Source organism: Leopardus geoffroyi, chromosome C1 (genome assembly GCF_018350155.1).
Source record: "Leopardus geoffroyi isolate Oge1 chromosome C1, O.geoffroyi_Oge1_pat1.0, whole genome shotgun sequence".
In the NCBI taxonomy this organism is placed as follows: domain Eukaryota; kingdom Metazoa; phylum Chordata; class Mammalia; order Carnivora; family Felidae; genus Leopardus; species Leopardus geoffroyi.
In genome coordinates, this window is record NC_059328.1 from 68592634 (window position 1) to 68614347 (window position 21714).

A 21714-nucleotide genomic window follows, 5' to 3' on the forward strand; every position below is an offset into this window, starting at 1 on the left:
CTACTTGGAGAGACGCACATAAACCACATGATTACCCAAATATTTAATTGGACCGGATGCTATGAAGAAGAAATGCAGGATGCTCTGAGCACACTTACAAGAGGGCACCTGAGCTAATCTAGGAAGGCTTCCTTTTAAACTGAGACCTGGAAGAGGGGTGGAATTAAGGGTGCCAGATAAAGAAAATAGCATATAAGGATATTGTGTAGTGTTCACAGAATCTTTCTTTCTAGAATCTTCTAAGTAGGTGAAATGGTTAATTTTAAAGACCTCTTAATAAACAGGTAGTTTACTACATAATTTCTTTCAAGGAATTTTCAAAATTCCTTTGATGACTGGTTGTAATTCAACTTACTTTCACCTGCTTCTCCTTCTGGACCTTAGAGGTATTCTTCTCTCCATCTCGAGGCATTTGCTATTTAATTGTGGAGTATGGCTCTTCTGTAACCAGCCACTTTTTCTGCCTTACCTTGAGGACAAATTTTTAATTCCAGACTGTACTCGGCTCTCAATCTGACCATAGAACTCCCACTGACGGCAGTGAGAGCTGTGCCTGTATATCTAGGAAAGTACACTGCCCTCTGTGTCACTGTCAGACTCCTCTGGCACAGAGCCTGGAAGCCCGAGTGTATGTGTGAGTCTCTAAGGAAACGTCCCTCTCTGCAGTGCCACACTAGAAATAGTGTGAATGGAAGCAGAGAAACTAGATGAAAAAGAAGGGCATCGCATCAGGACTGGTACCTGTTATCCTGCCAACCACAGCAGTAGAAGGAGGGGTGGAAGAAATTGCAAGCATTTTTTTTTTCCAAGACTAGATTCTCTATTTCACAAAATTGTCAACTTACAGCCACAGATAGATTTTTAATAATTACCATACTCGCTAACACACGCAAGGCCTGGGCTAGGGTACAAATGGAAGCCTGAACTTGGGACCAATCCTATTCCCTTCCCGCCCCCTGCTCCGTTCTGTAGGGCAGGGGCCCTACCCAGCATGTGTCCAGCCTCCATCTCTGGCCTGCCCCCACTCCAGACAGCCACACCCTTAGGAGGACTGACCCAGGGAAGAGGCCCCAATTGGCCCTGGAAGTGGGCTTCAGGCCATTTGGACAGGGAATTTCTGGAAACACTTGTTCTTAACCACTCACTAAACTGTACTGCCTTAAATAATGGGGAAATACATAGTGGTTTGAAATTGAACATATATGGGTTCTAAGGATGAGAGGGCCGTGCAACTTCGAAAACTTGCTTTTTAAGTCAGTGCTTCTCAGACTTCACGTGCTTGAGAACAATCCAGATACCGTGTTAAAATGCAGATCTCGAGTCAGTCCATCTGGGGTGGGGCTCCAGATTCTGCATTTCTTACAAGCTCCCAGGTGATCTGGGTCTAGAACCCACACTTTGAGTCACAAGGCCTATGCGAATATTAATGGTTTCAGTTGTCTATGGGGGTGTTTGTGTGTGAACATGCTGTTACTTCGGGATGGGAAGTTTTAACAGTGAGTGTAAGAAAGAAAAATCACATGATACCGTGAGATTAGAAGACCCAGCTTTTAGATTTACCATTGTTAAGATTCTTGTTTCAGATGTGTCCCAGACAAACAGCCTTCCATACCTATTCCTTCTCTGTATGAATCCGGTATCAGTGATGTCACCAGGTCTTATCCTTGAATTGGGCTCTCAAGTGTTGCTTCAACAGCCTTCTAAAATCTTATGGATTTCTAAGATACATATTAAAGCCAGTGGAAGACTAAACGTCTCCTGGTGCAGAAAAGAAATTTTGATTAGATTTAAACAGCTGTCATCTCTGAAATTTCCCTCTCTAAATCATCTTCTGCTTTCAACAAGCTCCTACATGTTGCTTTCTTGGATGGATGCTGCGATTGGTACACCTCTAACTATTCATGTTAACTGGGACCTGTGACATGGAGCTGATATATATTTTAGAACATCTTCACCAGCTTAAAAAGGCACTTGGCTTAGAGAAATTTACTCTGGTATCTTTGCCACAATAACTCTATTTCCTTGGATTAAATAAAATTCAATTATACGAAGTAGGGCAGTGATGTCACAGGTCGCACTGCTGAAAGCAGGCTTGAAACTATCACAGACAGATAGCTTTCGTTTGACTTAGAGGAAATGCGATCTAAAGCACATATGTTTTCAGAAGCAGCTTAATCTCAATCATCAAGGTCCCTGGGCTTATGAGAAATGGCAATTTAAAATGTTGACATTAACGAAGATTACGTAATGGAAAATTGACTAATGTTTTAAGGATAAATCTATTTCTAGATTGTGTTATTCTGCATTTTTAAAATAAAATGTGAAATATTCTGCTGGGTAGTGGACCAAACCTCCCCCTGAGAATTTATAGATTATTAACTGAAATGGCAGTTTTCTTGTTAGTCATGATCAAAGCGATTTGGGAATGTCTAAAAACATGTGAAAGTTGATTACACATTTTATTACTGGCACCACATTGACTGGCCACCCATATGATGGAGCAATTGTGACTGTGGATTAGTTCCAACTAGCCTCAGGGAAAGAGCACACTGAGTTGAGACCTTTAGAAAGCATTTATTTGCTTGCCTCATTTAATCAAGTGACTTTTATAATTTTCCAGCTTTTACCCTTATTTATTTCACATAATGAGAAAGAAAAAAATAAATATCTTATTTCTGGCATTTACACAAAAGATATCCACCATTTAAAATGTCATTTCAAGACACAAGTACCTATCTTTTTCGAGAAATTTATCTGTTTTGTTGTTCAATGAGACAAAACATGCTTAAACACAAGAATTCTACTTGATCTTAAAGTAACCAGTATTTGTCTTCAGAGTCATACTTACCTCTCAAAATCCTATCCATTTTGGAAGACCAGGAAAATCCCTTCTCTTCCAGGAAATCTGTATTCCTCTAGTCAGAATTCCTCTCTCACTCTCCTATACTCTGGCAGCAGAATTATGCACATTTACGAATAAGTCCTTTATATAATCTTTATGGAGTGCAACTAGATACGTTTGGTCCTAGAAGGTGAGCTCCTGGGAAACAGAAATAATTATTCATTACTTATTTTTTATTTAATGTATTTAATTCATTTAAATTTAAGTGTAATACATTTGTTTAAGTGTATGTTTGTTGTTATTTTTCCGAAAGAGCATAACCCCAGTGTTTTCTCATAATAAACATATATTATACAATGCTCGAATTGAAACTTCCTGATTATCAATGACTGTAGATGAGTGAATTGTGGATGAATTAATTAAGATCACCAAATCATCATACTGACTTTTTAAGAAATAACGTATGGTAAATGATTATTATAAAGTATTAGAGCCCTGGCAATACGTCAAAATTTAACATTTGAACACAATTTGGATAAAATAAAATCACATTTTAAAACATGTTTTGTGTCTTTAATATGGAAATTTTAAAATTTAACGTTGTTTTATTTTTAAAAATTCAGGGAGCATTTACCTCTCATAAATAAATAAATAAATAAATAAATAAATAAATAAATAAATAAAATCATGTATATATAATGCATAGCTCATAGGATTTCTATTGCTGTTATTTCAAGATACTCCATTTGTATTCAAAATACTATTTGTAGTTTACAAAACAGTGTGCCACTCAAACTAATACATAAATAAACAACACATCCAGTGATCATTTCTGTATACTGTTCACTATTGTAGGAAACTAAATAAGACAGGCCACTAGAGAATCAGAGCCAACATTAATGCTTAACCCCTGGCTCACGTTTTAATTTTTCATTTATTGCAATAAAATATATAGATTTATATATTTTCTTTTCTGCTTTCCTTTTTCTTTTAATGGGTGACCTTGGCAACTTTTCCATTTTCCCTATTTTTAGAAGATTGTTAACAAGTCCACAGGCATCAAGAAAATATACTCTCTGGAGTATGAGAACTCAAGAAATAACATAATGACAATCTACTCCTCCAGTTCAGAGAACCCCTTTACAGTGGCATTAAGAGGCTTTCAGATGAAAAAAATACATAAATTAGTCATTTAAATTCAGGCACTGAAGTGAGAAAAACTTGGGTTTACCAACCAGTTCTACCACTTGCTAGTTGAATGACCTTGAGAAAGATATTTCATCTCCTTTAGATTCAGTTCCTTAATAAGGAACAATGGAGATGATAACAAGGCCTACCTACCCTAGGTTGGTTGGAGGATTCTAATCCATGTAAAGCACTTACCACTGTACCTGGCAGAGAGCCCATCCTGAAACTGACGTTGCATGGTGCCATGGAAAGATCTCTTCCTGAGAGCCAGACCTTGCCATCCATCAGCTAGTCAGGCACGTGAGCTTGTGAGCCTGTTTGTCTCCTCACCAAGTGTTTCTGTTTTTGTTTACTCCAAGCAAAAGGAGTTACCAGATTGTAGTAATTAGAAGAGAAAGTGAGACCCCTCAAAGTCAGAGAAAGAAAATCAAAGCAAAGACTTAGTCACTAAATCTTCCAGAAGGAAAGAGAAAGAGGAGCTAAAGCTTGATGGATTACATTCTGAATTCAGCTTCTTAAAAAGGAATTTTTTTGTGGTAAGGGACTATGGAAAGATACCAAGTTACAATACAAACCCAAGGGCAAGCCTCATGGAAATCAAAGACAGTGACACTACAGGCACATTGTAGAATAAGGGAATGTTTGAAAAGAGAGGGCTCTGTATTTACCATTTTGCTTGATCTACATATCAAAAGCATCCTCCAACTGTATATAGAAGATCCTGGCAGGAAAATGTTTCATATGAAAAATAAAAAATAAAATAAAATAAAAAAGAAAGAAAGAAGAAAGTGCTGGAGGCCATGTCATTTTTTTTTTTCATCGTATTCTCTTTCACAGATTTCGGGCCAGGTGCGAGTAGCTCATGCAAAGGAATACCTTCCCAATCACCACAAAAGCAAAAGAAGATACTGGAAAATACAGCATCCTCCGTACTTAAAATGAGATAACCTAACTGAGAACTAGAAATGATCAGGGAAAATTAAGTGGCTACTGCATGAAAAAGCACACCTTATTTTTTTCCATCTAATAAACTATTATGTAACAAGTAAAAGCCCACTGTGCTTGCTAGGAAAAAAGAAACTTTTGCTCAGCTAACTATAGAAATATTTTTATTTGATAATATATTTTCCTAAGTTCTTTTGAATCAGTAATATGGAAATACTGAAAGTCAAATCTCCAATGAGTTGAAATCAAGTGATTAGCTATTTGAAAACCTATTATTCTACCCATGCATTAGGCCTCATCTGTATAGCAGAACCCTTTACAGCAAAAAAAAAAAAAAAACTTAGCTAAGAGATGTCAATTTTTTTTTTTGACTACAAACCAGTTAATAGGAGTTTAAACTTATTTTCTGGTATGTTGTTGTTTAGCAGCAAAAAAAAAAAAATCTAAAAATTTTTAAGAATTAAAAAAAATAAAATAAAATAGTTCAGTTTTAGAAAAAAGAAATGATTTCACTCAAAATGAAAGGCTCAAATTTGTCATAACACTCATTAGTCAAATGTGTGATTTACTTTGATTCAAAATTAATTTCAGGGTTTCACAGGGAAATTTCATTAATGCTACTTACACAATTATTACACTTACAGAAATGTGTGGAGAATACACTGGCTTTTATAAGACTCCGATTCTAATCCTGACGCGACTGTGTTCCAGTTGTGATACTAGACAACTGTCTCACCCTTCCTGAGTTCCATAAAAAATAATGATAAAACTCCCTATTGTTTATGTCCCATTGTTACTGGGAGATATGAATAAACTAACATATGGAAATGACTCATTACAGTTCCTGAAATATTTGAAGAGGAGGAACTGTTAACACCCTTTCTCCATAAGAGCACCACCATTGAGACAACTGTTCAACTTGACCTTCCTCTCCCACATTAGTTGTATCAGTTGTATTAGTCATCAGGTCCTTCATTTCTACCTCCTAAATATCTCTCGATTATATCTTTTTCATCTTCCCTTCCATTTCGCAAGTAAATCCCCTCATTCATTTCCTTATGTCTTGACTAAAATAATGACCATGTAATTCACTCTTACATACAGACTCAACCACTGCCAACCCATTCTTTATGCAGAATTCTTTCTAGTAGAATAAATATAATTATATTATTTTCTACTTAAAACTATGACTTCCTGATGCCCATAAATAGAATTTAATTTCCCTAGAGTGATTTAAAAAAGGCATTTACAATTAGTTAGTTCAACATCATCTTCTATTTATCACATACTCTATGTAATAAGGCCACTACACTATCCTTTTCCGTGGACTTCTATCTTTGCACTCACTGTTCCCCTTACCTATGATGTATTTCCCACCCTCTGACAGTGGACAACTATTCATCTTTAAGACACAGCTGAAATGTCATCTCCCACATGTCGCCTTCCCAGAGCACACAGGAAGAATTTATCATTCCTGTAGGACTTATTTCCATTATACCACACCATATTTTATTAATTGCTTGTTTACATGTCTGTCTCTACACTAGACTATGAGCTCCACTGCACAGCACAGAGCTAAGAATGTGGTAGATAATATTTGATAAATATTAACTGAATTAATGATTGAGGACAATAATAAAAAATTGATGTTACAATAGGTCTGCCCATGAACTAAAGTCCCAAATTTGCAAGTGCCTTTTTATTTTTACTATATATTTGTAGCTTCTGTCCACACAGAAGTGGAATTGAGATCAGTATTTAGGGAAGTCAAAAAACAAACAATTCTCTCAAACAAATCTCTGCCTTTGCGTGCAGGGACGTGCGTGCAACAGCAAACTGACGTTTACATATGGATTCATCGCTGAGTCTCAAAGAGTTCTCATTCAGCACACTTTGCACCCTGGTTCCCCTTTCTACAAAAAAAAAAAAAAAGTACCTCTGCCCTGAAGTAAGTTGGTCTGAACAGTGACCCTTAATTTCTCTAGTCACCCAGGTTGCAAATTAATGAGGGGTTGCCAGTGTGTGACCACATTCCCCAGCAGCTGAGTATTCGAGTGATGGGCACTGGCCTGCCTTGAAGTTTTGAGTCCTGAAGTGCTGAAGGATGGAGGTCAGCACTGTGGAGTCTTAAAGCTGGTGGCAGCAGCAGCTCAGCCCAAGTAGAGGCGATTTTCCAGGAGAATGCTCAACCATTCTGCAGCATGGGCAGAATTCAAAGTTCCAAGGACCAGTGGCCACCATCAATTTGGGCTGAAAGTCTAGGCTTCAAACCTTGGTGTGGAAACAATGCTTACCTTGTGCTGAGATGAAAAACCATCCTTATCAACAATGGAGACAACAAATGTGTCTGGCAACCTTTTTCTTGGATCCTCACTGTTGGTGTCATTAAATTCATGAGTTTTCTAGTGTTCCTTCTGTACAGGGAGCTTCTATACTTTTTAATATTGTATAATTTTGTTCTGTTAGGTGAGGGTCTGAGTTCTTTAAGCCGCAAACTTAATTCTTCCCCAAACTGGTATTCTCCATGCAATTACCATAAACCAATACTGCAATCAAGGATAGTCTTGAAAAAAAATAAAAAGTACCTCTATCTTTAGGATGCTGTGGATTTTAATGAGAAGATTCAATGGCATTTCTTTCTTTCTTTCTTTCTTTCTTTCCTCTCCTTTCCTCCTCTCTCTCTCTCTCTCTCCCTTCCTCACTCCTCCTTCCTTTCTTCCTTCTTTTCCTTCCATCCTCCCCTCCCATCCTCCCCCTCTCTCCCTCACTTTCTTTCTTTCTTTTTCTTTTTCTTTCTTTCTTCCTTTCGTCAAGAAAATAAGAGAGAAAAGTAAAATGCCAAGGTGTACAACAAGAGGAGTCCAGCTATAGTAATTAACTTCATTTTAGTGCCCAGCATAGTGCTGACAGTGAATAAATGTTCCTTGCTGGTGATGAAATGCTAAACATGAGAACCTGTGTTTCTGGTTCTACACTGTCTTAAAGCTGCTATTATTCAGCATTTATTAGATACCCACAGAGTATGAGGCATAAACATGACAAGTAGAAAACACACAGTCCCTAACCTCTAAATTACAAAAGACAGATGCACAGGAAAGTAGGTGGATCTTGAAATTGTTTCCAAATGGCTATTTGTAGGAGGATTTAGAGAGTAGGAAAACCACAGGGAGGCAGGGTGGGGTGGACAGGACAGAGTGTTAGGAAATGGGAGGAGGAAGAGGAGTTAGTGTTTTCATAAAAGGAACGGGGTAGGAAGTCAGACCCATTTCCAGAAGCATAAGAGTAAACAGGAGAGATCCACTGGTGATACTGAAGAACCCAAGGGAACAAGGAGGGGAGAGGGTTTTTCTATCGGCTCCCCATGTCCTCTTTGCTAGTAGGGACACTTCCTCTAGCTTCTCTGATCGGCAATACGAGAAAAAGCATGATTATTTTAAAGTAAGACACTCCCATGCTAAATGAATGGTCTTGTCTTTACTAGCCTCAGTTTCCTCATCTTCAAAATGGAACAATAATACTTCAAAGAATTCACCTAAGAAGATGAAGCATGTAAATGCCCCATACTGGTGCCTTGTACCTCCTTTAGGAAGCAAATCCAGAGTTCTTGGAAACTTAGGCTAGTGTTCTAATCTCTGATCCCAATTTCCTGCTTTTTTTTTTTCTTTCTCCTGTGTGTCAAAAGGGGTAAGATATCTTTTAGAAAAGAAGATGAAATTTAAACAAGCAATATTGGTTAGTAAATATGTAGACAGGATTTATGTTAATGCTAAGGCTTCATTTCTAACTGAATTTTGGGCCGGTGAGATTTTTAACCTAGTTAGTAATTTCTTTTTAGCAGTCAGATAGAGACCAAAAAAATCACAGTGGGAGCCTTGTAAAATGGCTCTTGGGGCCCTCAAGGGCATTCTCTCAGTCTTTTCATCAACAGAGCTGGTCTATATCGTAAGTCTTATTTATAAGGAGGCTTTCAGGCAATTTCACACTGCTTTTCTCTGATGCAGCCCCAAAAACATGTAAACCCAAGGGATTAGTAGCGACTTAAAGGGAAAATAGTGTAAAGTTACACCACGAACTGAGGCGGTGCAGCTGCCTTGATACACTGTTCCCTTGGGCTCCTACAGTGAATGAAACTTATCTAAGTGGCCCAGTCCACTCCCACGCTGCCAGACTCGCGGCCCTTTGTTACAATGTGCACGAGAATTGCTCCATCTCAGGGGGCAGCCGAGTCTGTAATGACCTGCATTGTAGAAGCACACAGGAGTTCACTATCTAGGAATGAAGACTTAAATCTCCTTTTATATTTCTCTGTTGACAGTTGTAAGCAGGGCTGTGTAGTAAACAAAATGTTTATTCTGGCAGCGTTGCTTTCATAGGCAGTTCAGATACATTTATCGAATAGGGCAGCAGTCTGAAATGGAAATGAAATGGGAAGATCAGCTGAGGACCATGGAGAAGTCTTGAAAAAGACTGACTATTCCCCAAATGCAACCATCATGAGGCTGGCATACTTACACTGATGATCTCATCCAACCAATAATTAATAAGTGTGAATTAGGCTAATGAAATCAGATAGAGTAATGAAAGGCAGCCTCCTACTTGTTAGCATTGCTATTTTCTTCATTATTTAACCTCTAACAGAAACTGAATCTGCTGCTCCAGGTCTAATTGAGCCTATTTGACTTCGAAACAACTTTTTAAAAACTGTTCCAAAGAGCCTTTACGAAGGTATATAATTGTGACCATATTAAGAATCTATAGGACACATGCAACATCAGGAACATGGTTCAAATCAGAACAACTGTAGGCATTTCCTGCTCCTTTGATAAGACTAAATTGCAAGTAAAGTAAATGATGAAGAGGGATTTTCTTTGAAGGCAAGGATTTTTAAAAGTCAGAGACACTCCATCCCCCAAATCACAGCTTCTTTAATTTTTGACACGCACAATTTAGTAAATAATTAAACTATAACCTTATCTCTCTCTCTGAGGGTAAGCACCATAGTATGATCTGGAAAAGTAATGGAGATCAAAACTGAGCTCTTTGGCCTACAAGGCGGAGTCATGAAGACTTGACCTGGAAATGAAACGGGGAGATCACCTTCTGTGATGGGAATGTATGTGCTGCCACCGTATCCTCAATCTGCAAGAAAAGGGTGACTGTGAGTCTGATGTGATGTGGTTTCGATCTGAGGCTTCTCTTCCAAAGAAAGCTTGAGAATCTGCAAAACGAAATCACGGGCAAAAGAAGCGTGTGCTTCCCATTCTTCTTCCCATTAAGCGGCGTGCGGATAAGGGGCGCCCTGTGCAAACTGGAAGTGTTTGCAGACCATTCCAGTGACTTCACTTTTTCTCATGTCTTCCGTTTGAGCACAAGTGCCACAAAAGAGACAGGAAGTATGCATTTGTGACTAAGGGGTTAAACCCAGCAGGATGTGTGATAAAATTACAGTATATTTCCTATTTGATAATATTGGATCTATTTTGAGGTTACTTATCAGTTGGTTATTGTGCTAATAATTGCCATTAAAATTAATACTACATTTTGGGAATTAGGCAAAGAGCTAACAAGTTTGCTTTTACACAGAGCTTTCCAAAAGCAATCTGGGTAACTTGTTTCTGGAATGCAGCTGTGTAAGTTTTCATTAACATCTTGCAGGTGGAGCCTAATTTTAGTTCAGCCTTGAGAAGGGGGAATTGTTTTCCTCATGATAGGCTCCGCACCACAACAGCAGCAAAGCAGGTGGGGCTTCACCAAACACTTGTTTACTTTCCTGTTTTTAAAAAACAGATGATTCATGTCTTTAATCATACAGTTTCTACTTGATTTTAACATGTCTTTAACAGAATAGTCTGGAGTACATTTGACCTATAGTTACTCAAATGTGAAACAAAAGCAATGAAATGGAAAATGATAAGAAAATGAGCACTGAATCCTAAATATAGTGGAGGAGAAGCCAGTGAATGGAGTGAAGTAAAATTTAGAAATACATCTGTTTGGCTACAAAAGCATTTCAAAATGCAACCTTCCAGATTCTAGTTTGGCAATTTGAAGTTGGCTCAGTTAGAAAGTTCAGTTTTTTCCCCCCTGCCATTGAGAGGAGGAGACTATTAGGGAAAGGAAGCAGTTGCTGAGAAGAGGGGAGATGTGGGGTCAGAAAGGGCAACTGAGATGTGGATTGTTTTCTCTTCCAAGTTTCCCCCTCCCCCTGCCTTTGCATCTCAGGGAAGGACTGGTAATCAGCTTACATTTTAGGTCCTTAGGTCCGAAGAAGAAACACTGTAAGGAATCAGAGCGTGATTAATGACAGTAATTTCTCTTTTAATTTGTTTAGGAAATATCTTAAGCTGTATGTTAGACTTCCAGGGCACAGACCCCATACCTTTGCTTTGTTTCATGTGTCCGAGCACAGTGAACCTACTGTGTGTGTTTCCTTGCATATTAGGACAGTGCAGTAGGGCCATAATACTGCTGCGTCTCCCAGGTCCTCTGGCTTAAACAAGTGCCTTTGAATTCTTCTGCCCTGTGGGGTGTGCAAGAAAATTCCATTACCTCCACAGAGAGGGGGCAGCTTCACGAGCTTCTTTCTTTCTATTCAGTCTCTTGGAATGGATGGAATTTGTGATTATGTTATATAGAAGTCTATTGTTCTGAACCTTAAAATAAAACTTTTTTTTTTTTTCTTAAAAGCCCTCTTCTGGACCCTGAAGGTCACCGTTCAAGGGCTTTACCTTTATAAAAGTTTTCAACCTGGGATACAGGTTTGTCCATGAATAAGCTTCAGAGTACTCATGAACAGAGTTTCTTGTGGTTTTTTTTTTCTTTAGTAAATTTTTTGAATGTGCATTTTTGTCTCAGGAGATAGTCCGCAGCTTTTTTTGGATTCCCAAAAAGAACTTATAACCCCCAAAATCTTAAGAACTATTGCCTTATACAGAATATTTTCAAATAAATAGAAATATTTAATATAAAGGAAATACAGCAGTTTACTTGGGCTAATGATTTTAATGAAAATAGAGTACTTGTCAGCCCTCCTCATATAATGAATCTCAGTCTGAATCAGAACTAAGCTCACACTGTAAGTCTGTCTAGTTCCTTTCCCTGGGATATCATCATTCTTTCCTTATCTTTAACCTGTAACTCTGCTAAATGAGCATCTAAAAGGCTCTTAAAATTTTAAGATGTGCTTCTTTATTCAACATATATTTGTTAAGAGACTATTACATTTAAGGTACTTCTATTTTTTTTAATTTTGTTAATGTTTATTTATTATTGAGAGACAGAGAGACACAGAGCATGAGCAGGAGAGGGGTAGAGAGAGGGGAAGACACAGAATCTGAAGTAGGTCTCAGGCTCTGAGCTGTCAGCACAGAGCCTGACATGTGGCTCGAACTCACAAACCACGAGCTCATGACCTGAGCCAAAGTTAGTCAGTTAACCAACTGAGCCACCCAGGCGCCCCGTTTAAGGTACTTCTAGATTTCAGAAATATCCAAGTATCCCTCTTTAAGAAGTTCCGGGGGGATGGGGAGCCCGTGCCTGGGTGGCTCAGTAGGTTAAGCTTAGGACTCTTGGTTTCAGCTCAGGTCATGATCTCACAGTTCATGGGTTCAAGCTCTGTACTGACAGTGTGGAGCCCACTTGGGATTCTCTCTCTCCCTCCTTCCCCCTCTCTCTCTCTGCCCCTCCCCAGCTTGTGCTCTCTCTCTCTCAAAATAAATTGGAAAAAAAAAAAAAGTCCCTGGACCTCTGGCCAAGACAATCTACTAAGAAAAGAAATTCAACCAACTGATATGTTTGTAAAAAGGGAAAACATGTGAGGCTTCAGATTTTCAAAGCATGTTGTATATCCTCCTTTTGAGATATAAACACAAGGGCTAAAAACAAATGACTGTGACCCTTTGACAAGAACCATACCACACCCAAACCTGTTTGTTCTGCCACCGCATTCCGCCCACTTGCAGATTTGGCTGGAGAGGGGTGCGCGTGGGTGACAGAATGGAGGGATGGAACTTTAGAGGTGGCTCCCATGAGTGGAATGGGAGGAAGGGTCATCAAAAGGCAAGAAGGAACCAGCTTGTTTGAGATTTAGGCTGAGACACTATGTTTGACTGATTTGATCTTACAGATTCCCTAAAGCTCCATCAGAATGTGATTTTACAACTCTCTTGAGGATAGTCCCACCCGAGATTGCAGGGTGCCCTTCCAATTTCTCGATAAGACCCAATCTTTGGACGAGATCTAGCTGTTACTGTTTCTTCCATTCCCCGACATCTGAGACTCTTCTCACTCTGTCCCAAATTTTTCTTTGATTCCAACTGATTCCCAGGAGTAGGAAGACAAAGAAAATGGGAAATGAGTTGATATGGAGAGGAATGGAGTTCTTCTAATTCTCTCTCACTATGACCCAGACTACCAATAACAAATGCCATAGATTTGATCTTCTCAATATTCCATTTGCTTTTAGTCTCATTCCTAATGTAATATTCAGTGCCCAGCTTCTATTCATCATGAAATCCAGGACTATCTTGGAGAGGATGAAATGGAGTTGCAGGCCTATTTCCAGAAACTATAAGAGGTTGTTTGGACTATCTATACAGAAGGCTTAGTTTTTGAACATTCCTAGTTAAAAATCATAGAATTGGCAAGCTGCCGTCCTCATTTCTAGGTTTTTCATTTCTTTGTAAATTTTTCCTACACTCCTCTCTAGGCAAACCTACACTTTTCCTGCTGAGATTCCTTAAGTCATAGAGTAAAATGTCACCTACAGGAAACATGTGATTCATTTCACTCTTGCTGGTAGGTACATTCAGAATTCTACTTCAAGTGGGTTATTTCCCGTTTTTTAATCTAAACCTTACTGTGCTGCCTGCAGTGGAAGCCTCAACCACAGCCGCTGAAATAAAGTCTTTAGAGAAACACTTACAGGAGACCTGGTTGTTCTGGTGCTGCTTCTGAAGAAGTTCCAATCAGCAGCAGGGTAAAATTTATGGGATGCTTACGAGATTTTTGGTTTCTTAAAAGGGCACACATGCCGCAGAGAATCTGAACATATTCTATGAAAATTGTACAGACGTCTCAACCAGCACAAGGACATGCACAGAAAATTTGAGAGGTCACCGTCTGGCAGGACCACACTCAAATCATCGTAGACAAATGAGATAAATCCTGTTTAAAGACTTAAAATGAAAGAAAGTGACTCTGTAACTCCAACTGGGGAGCCCTGCCCATATCTGAGTGTTATCTTTAGTTCTAGGATCCGTCTTTAGCATTTATTGGTACCAGCCCTGCTTGGTTTTTATTTATTTATTTTTTAGCCTACCAGTTGGGTAAGGATAAACAAAACTTTGGCCAAAAACTCTGTAAGTACATGAGGATCTCTACTTTGTAGAAAAGAAATAATAATTTAAAAATAGAGAATATTTTGATAGCTCATACCAATATGTGTGGGTAATGTCTACTCTTAGTTTTCTTTTTTTAGATTTTTGATTATCCAGAGTTCTATAGGCTGAGACGAAATGGCTTGCATATATGTATTGTAATCAAATTGAAGGACATATTTTATTTTTCTTTTTTTTTTAATGTTTATTTATTTTTGAGAGAGAGGAAGAGAGGGAGTACGCACGTGCACAAGTGGGGGAGGGGCAGAGAGAGAGAGAGAGAGAGAGACAAAGAGAGAGAGAGAGAAAGAGAGAGACAGGATCCAAAGAGGGCTCTGTGCTGACAGCAAAGAGGGCTCAAACTCAGGAACCATGAGCTCATGACCTGAACCGAAGTCAGAGGCTTAACTGACTGAGCCACCCAGGTGCCCCAGGACATATTTTAAAAGTGTTTATTGGGGCGCCTGGGTGGCGCAGTCGGTTAAGCATCCGACTTCAGCCAGGTCACGATCTCGCGGTCCGTGAGTTCGAGCCCCGCGTCGGGCTCTGAGCTGATAGCTCAGAGCCTGGAGCCTGTTTCCGATTCTGTGTCTCCCTCTCTCTCTGCCCCTCCTCCATTCATGCTCTGTCTCTCTCTGTCCCAAAATAAATAAACGTTGAAAAAATAAAAATAAAAAAATAAAAGTGTTTATTATACTCCCCCTACTGCCAAAGGAAGAGCTGATACTCCATTAACTTGGATCAGGTGGGACGACCCAGGTACTCCCCAGTCTTCACCCAGCAGTCCACAGTGTTGGATCCACTCCTTTGATGCCGGGCTATGGTGGCCTGGTGTGCCATGCTCCCTTGTAGATTACTCTTAGGTTAAAATAAAGATGGGGAAGAGTAAGCGAGACACAAATTGGCTTGTTAGGAAAATGAGAATTGGTGGCATCATCATCATCATAATAATATAAGTGATATTTTCATTGCCATAGCACATTATAATTTTCCAAGTATTTATCTGCAAGGTGATTTGACCTTTCTAATCATCTTTTGAGGAATATAGAGCAAGTATTATTAACTCATTTCATAGAACAGGAAATTTAAATCAGGGGTTGTAGAGTGGTAACAGGCATTGTTTTTGCCAGTATAATATTTAATAAAACATTAAATTAGTTGTCCATGCTTCCAAAATCAGAGATTTCACATTAAAAAAACCGGTATCTGACTTATCTAGGATAGTTGAGAGTTCTGCTACCACTGAACAATCCTGGGTCCATACAACATAGTACACTATTTCCTGTTGCCTTATTTCCAGTCTCCTTACTCCTTCAGCTTTACTCACCAGGCCTTTCTAGGCATATGATTTTTGCACCCATAATGTAGAAAAACTTTTATAAGGCCATGTCTTGAAGCCATGACGGAGGGAGGCCTCAAGTGCAGCTCTACTGCTGCATTTTTTAAATCACAAAATGTTCACACCGGGACTGTCTGGCCACCGCCACCTTCTCTCCTCTACTCCCAGAACCTTCTGTTCCACTGAACTTCTCACACTTACGCAAGAGGCCAGGTGCCCCCACGGCCCCATGTGGTTGGTGCTCTTCCTTATGTTTTTCATACTGCCTGCTTGCCACTCTCCCTCTCCTTACTTTATTCTAGTGTTCCACTCAAAGATCTCCTGTTCTCTGTTCTCTACAGCCATCTCAGAGCCCACCCGCAGCTTCCCACCTCTCTCCATGTCATTATTTATTCAGCCTCTCATTTATTCAATAAGCATCTGATGAGTAGATTAAAAAAGGAAAGAGTAGTAGTATGCCAATGCACTAGTCCACACTCGACTTCCTCTTCTTCCCAGGTCTATGCTGCAGTGAAAACATTACAGTTTCCTTCTCTGTTTCAACTGTGGCTCCGTTCACTTAATAATAAAGATTTTGGGAAGAATGATATTGAGCCACATCTATCACACGCACTGTGTTTGAATTTGGGCAACCTCTCTTCGAGGTGGGCCAACATAAAGCTTGTCGATTCAGTATTTTTAATATATTTATCAAGAACGCTCCTTGCTTGAGCAGAGTAACTCATGTTTCCTTACCACTTTAGTAAACGGGGAAAACATTAATTCAAACTGTGGAGAAGGCAGTATTCTGCTTTCCCCCAGCAGGAGACAAATTGGTGCCTGGCAGGGAAAATTATGTGTCGAAAAATAATGCAGAAGAGATAAGGGCTAGCCCCAGTTATTGATTCATTACACAGATATTTTTTAACAGCTATTGTGTTTCAACACCAAGCTAGGCCCTGCAGATAAGTAGATATGTAAGTAAGTAAGTAAGAGCCGTGGATCTTATGGGTGTATACAGGCATCTGAACAGGGTATAGGGGATACAAAGGAGACAGCAGTCAATGAAATCAACAAAATCCATAAGTAAGTTGATCCTTGAGCTGCACCCCAACAGATACAGTATATTTTGCATTCACTTTGAATAGGATATTAAGGACTGGTTAGTATTACGAAATAACTTGGGAAGATGGACTTTTCCTTCATGAAGATATACAGCATATGAAAAACACTTAAGAACATAGCGGGTACATAAAGAAAGTGCACAGTAGATGCAGAATAAATATACAGTATACAGTCTCCACACGCTACTAGAGTTTCAGGTCTGGTTCAATTACTTGCTAAAAATGTGACCTCGGACAAGTTGCTTAACATCTCTGTGCTTCAGTTGCTCTCTCTTTTAAAAGGAGATGATAATGTTACCTACTTTATAAATCGTGGCAATAAGTGAGATAACGTATGTAAAATGTTTAGCACAATACCTGGCACATGGTAATAAAAAAGTTAGCTATTAGAATTATTAGAATGTGATATAGTATAAGCCCATATAATACGTTGCTTTGAAATAGCCAGCATCAAAGAAAAGATCATATATTTCAAATCTCTTATTAATGAAAACTTAGATAATTAAAACAAAAAAAGAAATCTAATATCTAATATGCCTTGCATCATTTATGTTTCAGTTTTACATTTTATTCTCACTCATCTTAGTTAATGAAACCAGACCAGGTCTCATAATTGCCCTTCTGCAACTAACTGTTCAGTATTCAGTTTCTTGAATTTTTCAGCAAGGTTCATCTTCCAGCTGTAATGCATTAGCATAATACTACTGTGCTGATGCCTCCAATACTGCCTATTTCCAAAGAGATACATTCTCAGCAACAAATTTTTACTTTCAAACTGATTAAAAGTTGCGAGTCTTTCTTTTTCTTTGTTACATACCCACACATATATCTATACATCTTTTTTCGTAATATAGTATATTAATTATTTTATACTCCCCATCAGAATTATTATTAAACATATTATTTTATTAAGAATATTTTACGAATATTAAAATAACATATAAATGTACACACACAATGTTCTTCTGAGAAAAAAACTGTCTTAAAAAGCCTTTATTTCCTCCCAATTCTTTGGTTATTCCCATTTAATTCAGACTAAACTGAGGCTTGAGTCTTGTCTAGATAGAGTAAAATAACATTTAAAAGGTCTTTCACATTGGAGGGCGCAACATTTTCTTTTTTTTAGTTTTTTTTTATTAAAAAAAAATTTTTTTAACATTTACCTATCATTGAGAGACAGAGAGAGACAGAGCATGAGCATGGGAGGGGCAGGGAGAGGGGGAGACACAGAATCCAAAACAGACTCTAGGCTCTGAGCTGTCAGCTCTGGTAGAGCCTGATGCTGAGCTCAAACCCACAAACTGCAAGATCATGACCTGAGCCTAAGCCAGACACTTAATTGACTGAGCCACCCAGGTGCCCCTAGGCTTATTTATTTTTATTTATTTTGAGAGAGAGAGAGAGAAAGCACGCGAGTGCACAAGCAGGGGAGGGCAGAGAGAGAAGGAGAGAGAGAATCCCAAGCAGGCTCTGCACTGTCAGCGCAGAGCCTGATGCACGGCTGGATCTCAGGAACCATGAGATCATGGCCTGAGCAAAAATCAAGAGTTGGATGCTTAACCAACAGGAGCCACCCAGGCGCCCCATCTACATTCTCTTGATAACATACTTTCCTTTCATTCTGTGCTTACCTACCAGAAATAATCTTGGGCCTTTCTATGTAGTAAAAAATATATACTATTCTATGAAAGAATTAATTCAGCTTTTAAAAATACAGTGTAATAATGGGATGCCTCGGTGGCTCAGTTGGTTAAGTGACCTCCTTCAGCTCAGGTCATGATCTTATGATTCAGAGGTTCGAGCCCTATATCTGGCTCCCTGGCTCACTGCTGTCAGTGCAGAGTCCACTTCAGATCCTCTCTCCCCTTCTCTCTCTGCCCCTCCCCTGCTAGTGTGTGTGTGCCTTCTCAAAAATAAACATGAAAAAAAAAAAACACAGTGTAATAAAAGTACAATTAAGGAAAGTTATATCGGTAGAATACTATAAGAGATCAGGGCTTTATTATTTTCTAATATCCACTCAAACTGAAATAATAAACATTACCAAATAGAGGCTCTTCCCTCTTTCAAAGGCATTTTTTATTTTACAAAATTGGGATGATCTCCTACCTGGAAGCAAAGTACCCTATCCTGTATTATCGTTTCCATATCACCTCTTGGGCTAGCACCCGGAAGTTTGAGATTTGCGTGAGAGCAGCTTCAAAATTGCTTCCCTGTCTGTGTTCCTCCGTTGTGTTCCAGGCCCTCTGCCATGCTCTTGGGCAGCACCTGGCACCATTGCCCTTTTCGTATCTTTTCCCTTCTTCTCATGTCCAAGTCTTATGTCCCAGACTGATACATTGTTCATTATTTATTATAGAGAAATCGAGCCTTCCCTTTATCCAGTGTTGCCCATCAGGCTATGCCCAGAAGGACCTTGACTTTCTCAACTTGAGCGTCTCATCCAGATTTATCTGTTGTTGTTTTTTTTTCCCTTAACAAAAGAACCATTCATGTGTGATAGAAGTGTTGCTCCTGCCAAAAAGGCAAGTAATAGTGGTCTTCTTTCTTTTTTATAAAACAACAAGATTATAAGGCTTCTTTTCCTCTCCATTATGTTGATTTTTAAAAAAAAAATATTAAAAAGTGTGTTCTATGTGTAAAACTGGGCGCAGAACAATTCAATCTTTACTTTCAATAACTCACATTACAGGAAATGAATCCCAGGAATCTGAAGCAGATAGCTACATACATATGTTTTGGTGTCCTCAGGTTAGAAAGAACTTCACATGTGTTCATGGAATCTCTGCCAATTATTTCTGAGGTATTTGGAGAATGAGGCGGAATCAAGAAAACTGAAGATGAGGCGGCACCTGGGTGGCTCAGTCAGTTAAACATCAGACTCTTGATTTCAGCTCAGGTCATGATGAGACCACGTTCCAAGTGTGGCTCTGCACTAACAGTGCTGAGCCCGCTTGATACTCTCTCTCCACCTCTCTCTCTGCCTCTCCACCCCTGCGCATGCACACATGCGCACACACACACACACACACACACACACACACACACACTCTGTCTCTCTCTCTCAAAATAAATAAATAAATAAACATTAAAAAAAATACAAATGCCTGGGTGGCTCAGTCAGTTCAGTGTCCAACTCTTGAGTTTGGCTCAGGTCATGATCTCATGGTTTGTGGGTTTGAGCCCCACATTGGGCTCTATCCTCACAGTGCAGAGTCTGCTTGGGATTCTCTCTCTCTCTCTCTCTCTCTCTCTCCACCCCTTCCCTGCTCATGCTCGTGCTCTCTCTCTCTGTCTCTTTGAAAAGAAATAAATACACTTAAAAGAAACAAAAATATATATAAATTATTAAAAATAAATAAACAAAAGAAAACTGAAGATGAGTCTATGGTAATCTGATTTTATTTCAGAGGAAAGAAAAGTTCTGAGAATGGGAAACCAACGATTTTGACATCAGTCCCTAGCAAATTTGGACAAAATTATTAAAGTAAAAATGAACATTTTGAGAAAATGTTAGCGACTGTTAAGGATCATTATGAGTTCACTAAGAACAAAGTAGCCCAAGGTAAACTAAATTACTTTTACCCTTGGAAAAAAAAAAAGGATAACTTAATTTTGGCAAGTCTTTTAATCAAAAGACTCATATATTCCTAGAAGATAAGTTGGAGCTACTTTACAGTATAGTTAAAAAGTTTCCAAAAATGGCAGCATTAACTCTTTAAGAGTGATTAGGAATGAATTTTGGAGTCAGAGCTTTGGTGGTTCAAACTGAAATCTATCAGCTATGTAAATTTGGGCAAATTGCATAAACTTCCTGAACCTTATTATCCTCAACTGTAATGAAGGATTAAAACTATCTGTGCCACAAAGATGATGTGCTTCTTAAATGACATAATGTATATGAAATGCTTTTTACCTATCTTTAAATAAGTACTCAATAAAAGTGATAGATATTATATTTTATTCTCATTAGCTAAGCGTGATTGAGTCAATTGAGTCAATCTAAAAATAGATCTCTGAGAATTGTACTATCACTTATTTATTTATTTATTTATTTATTTATTTAGGCCAGTGATTTGAAAGAAAACATGGAAGGCATAATAATTATATTGACAGTCCCCTGGCTATGCTGTGAGCTTTTTCAGGAAAGTGACCATGGCTCATGGCTTTGGGTACTGTCACTGCCTGACATAGTGCCTGACCCGTAATAGCCGCACAGATGTCTTTCCAAGAATGATACAAAATAAAATATGGTAACTAAGACATCGGATAACAAAATCAGGATTCAAAAATGCCACAAATAATTACAACAATGGGCCAGTACCAAAAATGAGCTCTAATATCAATGAATATAAAGTCCACTATTTCCATGCAAAGAACACGTTGCAAGAGACTGGACCAGACAGAATTTGGTGTGAAAAATATTTCGACATTTTAGTTTTGTAAAAGTTCAACAACTAACAATATGCTAATGATACCAACCTCTCCTCAGAGTGCATTTCCTGCCTTCATAAAACTCTAAATTGTTAGAAATAGAGTACAGAACAAGGCAGGCATCAGTACCCACGTACTTTGCATAATTAGACCACTTCTCAAGTAATGCATTCAGTTCTGCTGCCACATTTAGAAGAGACATGGACAAACTGGAATCTATCCAATATGGTGAGAACCCTTAAAAGCCATCTCATATTAGAATGATTAAAGGAATGTTCAGACTGAAAAAAGAGTAGACTTAGGGGAAAATGATAGCCATTTTTCAAATAGTTGAATAACTTTCATGTGGAATAGGGATTAAATTTATCCTCAAAGTTTCATGAGGCTTCAGAAAAAAATCATACCAAAGAATAGACAATTCAGGGAGATATTGGTCAAAAATGAGGAAGACCTCTATCTATAATCAGAATGGATTGTCTTAGACTT

The 21714-nt window shown here is 38.6% G+C and overlaps 1 protein-coding gene and 1 long non-coding RNA gene across 24 annotated transcripts in view; one reads left to right on the top strand and one right to left on the bottom strand.

Moving 5' to 3' along the window:
• Positions 1-21714, top strand: part of ADGRL2 (adhesion G protein-coupled receptor L2) — a 625523-nt gene that overhangs the window by 326154 nt on the left and 277655 nt on the right. The gene's annotated exons all lie outside the window — the stretch shown is intronic.
• Positions 1361-4858, bottom strand: LOC123598121. The gene is made up of 3 exons (XR_006712400.1): positions 4226-4858; positions 2849-3040; positions 1361-1758 (listed from the first exon to the last, which is right to left on the bottom strand). It is a non-coding gene; the product is annotated as an uncharacterized LOC123598121 (long non-coding RNA).